The sequence below is a fragment of the Belonocnema kinseyi genome, chromosome 5 (genome assembly GCF_010883055.1).
Source record: "Belonocnema kinseyi isolate 2016_QV_RU_SX_M_011 chromosome 5, B_treatae_v1, whole genome shotgun sequence".
Taxonomy (NCBI): domain Eukaryota; kingdom Metazoa; phylum Arthropoda; class Insecta; order Hymenoptera; family Cynipidae; genus Belonocnema; species Belonocnema kinseyi.
The window spans coordinates 16,529,838-16,540,331 of NC_046661.1; positions in this window are offsets into that span (position 1 = coordinate 16,529,838).

A 10,494-nucleotide genomic window follows, 5' to 3' on the forward strand; every position below is an offset into this window, starting at 1 on the left:
TCGTGTGACAACTTCCCAGCAGAATTTGGCATTATTTTCGCGTAAGCCGACCGAGTTTTTGCGACGATTCATAACCATGGATGAAACCTGGATCCACTACTACACTCCTGAGTCGACGCAACAGGCAAACAGTGGGTTCCACCTGGCCAAAGTGCTCTGAAGTGTCCAAAACCGATTAGAAATCGAAATCAACGAAAAACGACCGCATTTGAAAAAGAAACAACCGCTTTATCATCACGACAATGCGCCTGTTCATTCATGCTTGGCTGCACAAGCAAAATTGCATGAAATCGGCTTTGAATTGGTTCTTCAGCCACCGTATTCACCAGACCTGGCCCCCAGCGACTATTACTTGTTCCCTAACCTGAAGAGATGGCTCACCGGTAAGCGTTTTTACTCAAATGAGGAGCTCATAGCTGAAACTGAGGCATATTTTGGAGACCTTCCGATCGAGTACTTTTCGGACGGTATGAAAAAGTTATAAAATCGTTGGACTCGCTGTATCGACCTAAAAGGAGAGTATGTTGAAAAATAAAACCGACTTTGGCCAAGAAAACGTCTATGTGTTTCATTTTTCAGGGACTTATCAGACTGCCTAGTAATACAATTCCGCAGCCATCAAATTCGCCAGATTTAGCTCCCTGTGACCAGATCTTTACTTTGTTACTTAGGACTCACCACACTAACGCATCAAACATTCACAGTCTCATTTTCTAGTCACCCTTAAACCTTCTCTGTCCTATACCCCATACCTCCCCTGTTACTTAAGTCGCACATTCTATCCTTCTCCTTACCTGTAGTTTAACCCCGCCTTTCGACTAAAACCAGAAGCCTAAGTAACTAAATTCCCCCTTTTCCTTTTTTCTCTCGTTTCTCCTCTAGATCTGCCAACGAGAGACTGAATAGAAGTGGACTTAGTGGCCACCCATGCCTGAGCCCCCTTGAACTACAAAACGCCTCCCCTTTTTGTTTCCAAATCCTGACCCTTATCTTAGTCTATTCGAATATCTCCTTAATCCTCTCGACCAACACTTCAACCACCACCGTATATATTTTGTAGCCCACCGACATAAGTGTGATTCCCATATACTCCTCCACCTTCTTGCCCTCTCCTTCTTTAATTATCGGTACCACCAACCTTGTTTTCCACTCCTTAGGCCACACCTTTGTCCACACATACCCACTCGGCAACTTTCCTTTCAAGCCCTTCCAATCCTTTTTATCTGCCCACGTTTCACTCAGCATTACCATGTCCCACTTTCCAATAGCCTTCCAGAACCCCTTGTTCTTGTTTTTCAACACTGACACATTCCAGAAAGTCACACTCACTCCTCTCTTTTTGTCCTTCCCCTCCTCCTTCCTGTGCTCAGTATTTATTTTCTGGTGGAAACCCTGCCTTGTCTCTCCTACTCTCATTACTTTTTTTTACCCTTCTTTCATGTATTGTTCCCTCTGCTCTCAATTCTTTTATCTCATCGTCCGAGATCCACTTTACTTTATTCACCCACACCCTGTCTTTCCCTATCCAAATGTTACCCACTTTCTTCGTCTCTATCCATGCTTTTCGTTCGATTATTCACTTCCTCTTTCGCTCTCTCCATGTCAGGTCCTCTTCAATTCGTTCACTCCTTCGCCTAAGCACCCTTCTCCTTTCCACAATTTCTCTCTTCTGCTCCTCGCTTCCCACTTTCACTATGAGCACACCTGTTTATCCCTACTGTGTTCCCCTTAGCACCTTTACCGACTCCACTCTCACCTAAGCCCCAATAACGTTTATCAGCTTCACTACTTCTTCCTTCCCCGAATCACTTTCTGCTTTCAACCCTTTAATTACTATATTTCGCATTCTTTTTTCTCTTTTTTCTTATTCTTGTCTTACTTATATTTCAATCAGTCGTCTGCGCATTCACTCATTTTCCTCCTGCAGTTTCTTATTATCCCCTTTGACTACGTCTTCTACTCCGACCTTTTCCTTTTTTCCACTCCCGCATTCTTTTTTCCTGACCCTTTCCTTAAGCAAACTCATTTCCCTTCTCCTTTCTTTCTCACAATCCGTTTACTTTCTATGCTATCCAGTTTTCTAACTACCTAGTCTTTCTCGGCTTTACACAGAGCATCCCATTTCTTTCTAATTTTTTTCACTTCCTTCCTAACTTCTTTCCTGTGCGCCCTCGTTCTATCAAACCCTTTGCAGGTTTCCTCTTTGAGGCCTTAGATGATTCCCCTTCCTCATCTAACTGGTCTCTAACCATTTTATTATTCTTTGACTTCGCCCCTTCGACACTCGTGGTCGGTGGTCTCCTGCTGCCCTCTCTCTCCGACCCTTCTGGACATCGTATCACCGTTATGTCTGCCAGATATTATTTCCTACGTTACGTTTTCATTTCACTTTCTTTCAATCCCCCATGTAAATCGTTAAATCTAAATCTAAAGCCACCACTCGAAAAATCACTGAAAATCTCTCTCTCACTATAACTCACCACCCTTAAACTATTCAACAAATGTCTCTTCTTATTTTTTCCACTCTCACACTTCCCGTTCGCTCACCCTGCGTGAAAACACCACTTTCCACAACCGTTTCTAACCTTAAAATCCTTCTATGAACTTTTGAAAATTATGTAAAACTCACCGCCTTTCTACCAAACCCTTCACTCTCACTTATTCCTTAGGCCTTCAACACTCTACTCACCGCCCTTTTTCCTCTCAAAGTCCCTCTTTCCCTTCACCCCAGCCAAAAAGTTAGCACTACAAAAAACACCAACAATCGCGATCGGTACCGGAATCGGAAGCCGTTTTGGATTCAGTTAAAGTTTTTTGATTGGAGACAGAAATTTTCATTATCAAATTATTAGTTTTCAAACAAGATTCATAATTTTTTAACAATTCTAATTTACGTTCGCGTTTGACATGGAATATTTAATATTTACAATTTTTCAACAAATGTAGGTTATGTTGTTGTGGTGCGCCAGAAAATGATATTTTTAATGGAGTAAGTATACTTTTTATTGCTGTTTTTCAGTTGAAAATTGGTCGCACCAACTCAGAAACCTTCGTGGGCTCATGCAGAACAACTTTACTAAAGATTATCACATAATCAAATACATAGTTTACGATTCTATAAAGGACATACAGACAAACATTCATTTTTATATACATAGAAGATAATATAATTTACACGCTTGAACAAGATTGGATTCATTTAAAGTTTTTTATTGGAGACACATGTTTTTTATTACAAAATTATTATTTCTTGAACAAGATTCATAATTTTTTAACAATTCTATTTACAAATTGATCGCACCAACTCAGAAACCTTCGTGGGCTCATGCACAACAACTTTACTAAAGATCATCACATAATCAAATACATAGTTATCGATTCTATAAAGGACATACAGACAAACATTCATTTTTATATACATAGAAGATAATATAATTTACACGCTTGAACAACATTGGATTCATTTAAAGTTTTTTATCGGAGACACACATTTTTAATACAAAATTATTATTTTTGAAAAAAGATTTATAATTTTTTACGTATGTTAATTAAAGTTCGCGTTTCGGAAGGAATATTGAGTATTTACAATTATTGAACAAATTGAGGTTGCGTTCGCGTATTTCCCTAGAGATTCGTATTTTTAAACAAATACAATAAGATTTAAATGCAATGATTTTTATTTCACATAATAAAATTGATACGCTTAAACAATTTTGGATTAATTTAAAGTTTTTATTGGAGACCCACATTTGTTATCAAAATATTATCAGTTTTCAAACAAGATTCATAATATTTTAACAATTCTAATTATTTAGTTCAGAGATCATAAAAGCCAAGCCATAGAAACCTACCTTACTGATATTCTACAGCTGTAGTGGCTGGTTCGTGCTATATTTCCAAAATATTCTTAATGACGTGATCATAAAATGTCTACTGCGGAATTTTATTTGTAAACAACTTCAAGGTTATTTTCAATGAAACATTTCACTTTTTGGGCTGCAAACACCTTATATTTCAAACGTATTTAGAAATTCCGATTATAATTTAGGACCTTCTAGAATTTACATCATATAAAAAGTTTTGCATGAATCTTGGACAATGCGAACAAATTCTTAAGACAACCTTTAACAAACAGTGGGTTATTGTGACAGATTTAGTATTAATACCAGATAGCCTCGTAGTATTGAATCAAATATTTTAAGATGAACGCATAATTTGAAAGCTATTGTTAGAATTTACTTAATTACAATAAAGTAGTATGAATGATAAGAATACATTCAGCAGTATTAAAATTTAGTGTAAGGAAACTGTGAAACTCTTAGGTCAAAATTTAGTAATATAAAAAATCAAAACGAAACAAACAAAACAAACAAAAAAATACAAAAATTAATGCAGTTTATAGAAATTGAGGATGATGTATTGCTTTCTAGCTAACCAATTTAATTATATCATCCTCGATTTCTATAAAATATATTATGTTTTGTATTTTTACATTCTCACCAGAGAAGGCATTAGATTTGTGTAAAATTTAACCTTCCCCCCCCCCCCGGTTTTTGTCAAATGTCCACGTTTTGAGACCCCTGAATCCCAAAAACATGTTTTGACGCATGTATCTGTATGTATGTCTGTTTGTATTTCTGGCTGTCTATAAACACGATAACTTTTGAAAAAATTAATCTACGAGATTGCCCTTTGGCACACTCGTTTAGTGTCCTAAACTAAAGGTCTAGTTCGTTAGCCAGCCATTTTGGATGAAAATTCAAAAAGTGGGCACATTTTGAATATTTTTGAGACCACTTCTTTCAAAATTTAAAAATTCGCTGTACGTTCATTGATAGTATTTAAAAAGTTCAACAATTTATCCTTATGACTTTTATCGAAAAATAAAAAATTACCAGAGTTATCGCATTTTCATAATCCAAAAAGACAAACTAAAATGAACATTTTAAGCCAAACAACGCATGATAAGAAAAAAAGTCAAAAAACGAAAAACGTTGCTTTTTGAAAGCCCTATAAGATTATAATAACAACTTTTTAAATTTGGTCGAAAAGTTGAAAATTCCAAATTTGATCGTACCAAAAATTTTTGAAACCACATTTTTTCAAGATTTAAAAATCCTATGTACGGTTGTTCAAAGTACTGATAAACTTAAACAATTTATCCTTATGACTTTTTTCGAAAAATAAAAAATTACCAGAGTTATAGCATTTTCAAAATAAAAAAAAAACTAAAATGAACATTTTAAGTCAAACAACGCATGATATGAAAAAAAGTCAAGAGAAAAAACTTTCCTTTTTGAAAGCCCTACAGGATTATATTGACAACTTTTTCAATTTGCTCGAAAAGTTGAAAATTCTAAATTTAATCGTACCAAAAATAATAAAAAATCCAAAAATTCCATTTTTTTGGTCAAACTATGCAAGATACGAAAAATATTAAAAAGCTAAAATTGCGCCCCCTGGAAAGAACTACAAATTTATAATGAAACTCTTTTCGACACAAGCTGCGAAAAAAATGAGAAAACTTGTTCATCCAAAAAAGAGCTATAATTTTTGGTAGGACACGTAGTTTTTGCTTTAGTCGTAAAAAATAACATTCAAAATAAAAATATTAAATTTTTTTGAAAAAACGACACAAGTTATAAACTAATATTAAGAGAAAAAAGTTGTTTGCCTAAAAAGTTGCCATAGGCTCCTATATAGGGCCATATATAGGTTCCTGCATTAGACCCTATGCAGATGCGCAGTAGTTTTTATTTAATCGTAAAAGACAAGATTATAAATAAAAAATATGTATAAAAACAAGGAAATAAGAATTAGCATGATTCCATTTTTATGCATATTATGAATTGTAATGATCAACTCAGGTCAAAAAAATATGAACGTTGCTCTTACTGATAAGGGTTATACACATATACATCTCTAATTTCCATGCTATTACTCCAACACAAGTTTATTTTTAAAATAAACATATAATACATGCATGGAGTCAATATTAAAATAATACTATACCAGAACAGTGATCGCGCTACGAACAATGCATCCATTGACGTAGCCGGCAGAACGGTCTCTACCCGCTAAAACTCCTGTAGAAACGATAGTATTGTAAATATCATTCCAAAAATTTAACAGTATATTCTTAAAAGACTGTCCTTTCGAATTATCAAAATAAAAAAAAAATCGATTTTTTGAAAATTCTAGAACCGGGACCCGTCTATAATCTCTCTCTCAAGTCTTGAAATTGTTTGTTGTATCTTAATTAATCATCGAGAGGTTGACGGACCTAGCATATGGCAAAAGAATGAATATCAAGCTTTGTCTCTTAACTACGAAAGCGAACTTTTGCGAGTTGTAAAATGAAATGATCTGTATAGAACGATAGAATAGGAGAAAAAAATGTGTGCAGACTTAGACTGCCTATGCGTGAATACTTCTGTGAGCTTAAACGCGTGTGGCTGTTATCTTTAGTCCTTGCTCGCTACTTGATACCAGAATAAAGCGACAAGGATCCCTGAGCATTTGATCTACCTTACGAGATACTTTCATTATGATTTTAGATACTTTTATTGCCTAATTCGAGACTGCAGAAGAATGTTTTTCACATGGAGGAATTTCTAATTAATTTATTATCTGGAAGGAAGCAATAAATCATCCTTGTTGTTGTCATTCAACATTTTTTGCATTAAACAAATAAAGGCAAGAATTTTTAATTGAAAGTATCATCTATTAGAAAGCAAAAAATCAAGTTAATAGTCAAGACAGGATGCCGGGCACAAATCTCCATTCAAATGTCACCTATACACCTGCACCTTTCGCGCATTTAACGGATGTCTTATCTCGAAGGATGCAATAAATCATCCTTGTCTTTCTTATTTAACCTTGAAACGCGATTGTGATAACCTTGAAACTTGTTTTTCGCTTATTTCACATTCGCACAATTGCGTCATCGGAATGTTCTCGAAGCTTTTGACGTTATCAGGGTATTCAAAAAGCCTGCCTCACACGGATGTACACGGCCCATACACGCGCACACGCAGACATTCCCTAGCCCTGATTAATCCAGAAACCCACCTGCCTATCTATTGCTGTGCTGTTGTGGTTCACCAGAAAATGGTATTTTTAAACAAAAATAATTCGATTCAATTCCAATGCTTTTTATTTTAAATAATAGGATTCACACGCTTAAACAATATTGGATTCCTCTAAAGTTTCTTATTTAAGACACACATTTTTTGCTGCCAATAGAATTGACACGCTTGAGCGATTTTGGATTAATTTAAAGTTTTTTATTGGAGACAGACATTTTTATTACATAATTATTAGTTTTTAAACATGATTCATAATTTTTTAACAATTTAAATTTACGTTCGCGCTTGACATGAAATATTGAATATTTATAATTTTTTAACAAATGTAGTTTGTGTTGTTGTGTTTCATCAGAAAAATAAATGGACATTTATTTCGAGAAAATATTGTATTTAAAGTGTTAAACATACTTTGGAATTAACAAAGTATCTTTTTAGCTTATAGTGAAAATTATTTCCGCGAAACAAAGCTACTTTCGATTTGATAGTATCTACTGTAGTCACAATGAATGGCGCTTTCGAATACGGTCAAAAGTATACACGATCAGATCTACAGCATCTGTGATAGAAACAAAGAAAAATTAAATTTGAGTCATCTGTATATTCTATTATCAGATTAAGATATGTATTTCTTTCTAAGGTAAAAGATTTCAATGTGAAGAATAATCTTGTAGTATGAAACATAAATGCGAATATTTAAAAAACTTGCGTAATTAGTCTGTAAGGCACAGTAAAATTGAACCACAAGTATAGACCCTCTCCAATCTATAAAATATTTTTTATGATTCATGAGCGTATACAAATGGGTTAAATTAATATATTTTCGAATCTTCCAAAAAATTTAGAACACCATCAAATTGAACGGGAAATAATTCAGGAATTTCATAATTCGGGAATGTTTACGAGGATTTTATTATTCGGGAATTTTACAGGGTCGAAAATATTGTTTTTTAGAATTTTTTAGTCGTCTCATTTGGAAGTATAAATTAAAATGTTTAAAATATATACAAACACTGAATATCTGAAAAAAATGTGACAAAATTTTCATAAGCATTGCTAAATAATTGAATTTTGAAACAATATATCTTTAAAGTTCTAGTTTTTATAAGAAACTGGAGTGATAAAACAAAATAAAAAAGTACACTTTTTCATCAATAAAATATAATAATGATGGTAGTATTATTTATTCTAATTGAACTAAATATTATCATAGATGAAATAGCAGAAATAAAAAATACTAATAATTATGTAAGAATTTAATTAAAAAAGAATATTATTTATTGTATCCAAGTAATTATTAAATAACTAATCAGAGTTTATATCTATGAATAGGCTAATAGTTGTCCCGTAGTCCTAAATATTTTAAACCAACCGTTTTCGTACCCTTTAAGTCTCTAAATACTCTTTTAGCCATGTTCCACTCGTTTTCTTTTGGGTCAATTTGATGTCTACTTACGTAGGGCGCTACGAAAGTTTTGCAATACGCAAAATCTATTTGAAGAAAAGTGATGATCTTTGCGTCATTAGAAAGAGCGTCAAAAATTAGGTAGGAAGAGGAAACCTGTTGACTCAAGTCTCAGTACAGTCTAAGCACGCAGCCCGGAACGATTGAGAAATGGCGGTTTAAGTGTAGCACAAAGTCTTGAGGAAATGTCTCCGGTATTGGGTAAGGATTGTCCGTATCGCACAACAATTTTCCGATGGTACCAACAGTTCGAAAGGGGAAATTTCGGTCTCGCGGACGACTCGCGCTCAGGTCGACCGCCGGAAGTAGTGACATCGGAAAACATTCCGTCTGTGAATAATCTACTGAATGGTAAAGGAAGAATCACGTACCGGCAGATAGAGCACATGTTACACATTAGTGCACCAGCAGTCGATCGAATTCTGCATGAACATTCACATGTTAGAAAGGTTTGTACTCTATGAGTACCACATGCTTTGACCGAGGAGAAAACGGCAGCGAGAGTAAAGTGGTGCCAAAAATGCTAAAAAGAGTTGAATCGGGATCTTCTCGGAATGTAAATAGTATTATAACAGACGACGAAACCTGGCTGATTATTACGACGTTCGAACCAAATCACAAAACAAGATCTGGCTGTTTGAGGATGAGGATGCTCCAGTGAAGGTGCGGAAGTCTCGATCTGTAAACAAAAGAATGATTGCAGTATTCTTTGGAAAATGCGGCATTTTGGATAGGGTCGTACTAGAAAACCAGCGTAAGGTCACCTCTTCCTGGTACACTCAGGCATGTTTACCCCAAGTCATAAACCAACTCAAAAACATCAGGCCGAAATCTCGACTCAGCGCCTGGCTATTTCACCATGATAATGCACCGGCTCACAGACCGAAGGTGACAGTAGCTTTTTTGGTCAAATCTGAACTGACTATTTTAGATCACTCTCCTTACAGTACAGATCTTGCTCCCGGTGACTGGTTTGTTTCCGGAAGTAAAAAACAACTAAAAAGGCGTCGATTTACTAACGAAACTGACCTTTTGACGGCGTGGGACCAATTGTGTGCAGATCTTCGAGAAGAAAAGTGGCAGGGTTGGTTCGATGACTGGTTTCGGCGTATGGAAAAGTGTATTCACTGCGGTGGAAAGTACTTCGAAAGACTATGAAAGGTTCGTCTGTATTGCAAAACTTTCGTAGCGCCGTATGTAAGACCATGACCATGACGAGTAGCACCAGCTAAATATAAAAGACTAACAATAGTTTCTTGGTACGTAATATCTAGAACGTCTTCTCTTAAGACGCTTCAAATGTCTGTCAAATTCGCAAGGGGCAAACTAAATCTGAACGGTTGAGTTGTTGAACGCCATATTTTAAGCACATAATCTAAATGAAATTATACTGGTCCGTTTAGCTAGCTTTTTCCCGAAAAGATCCTTTTTGTGGTTGTATTTTGTAATTAATAATAGTGTTACTTCTCGCTTGAAAGTCGCGGGAGCTATACAGTAACACGGTAGTATAGTGATCGCGAGGGACAGGAGCGGAAAGCGAGAGACTCGCTTGCATTCCCACGTGTCCCTCAAACGGCTATCAATTTGGCTACATCAAAACTACATCTAAACGCATGAATTGCTGGCCGCAATATTTTTATCACATAATCGGAAGGTAATTATACCGAAGCGTTCAGCTCTCTTTTTCCCAAAAATGTTCTTGTTGTTGTTGTTTTTTTGTAACTGAAAGTGGAGATTATTTTTTCTCGCTTGAATCTGACGCATTGTGTACACTGTACAGTACATGGGGGTATACCAGAGGCGTGGTGCAACAAAACAGTTTTCAACTGTGAAACGTCAAGGTTACAAATCATTAATGTAAGAAATAACAGGAAACATTATTATTCATAAATAAGCGAAAATGCGTTAGATCTACTTTAACTTTTATTTTCTACCCTCCTTACC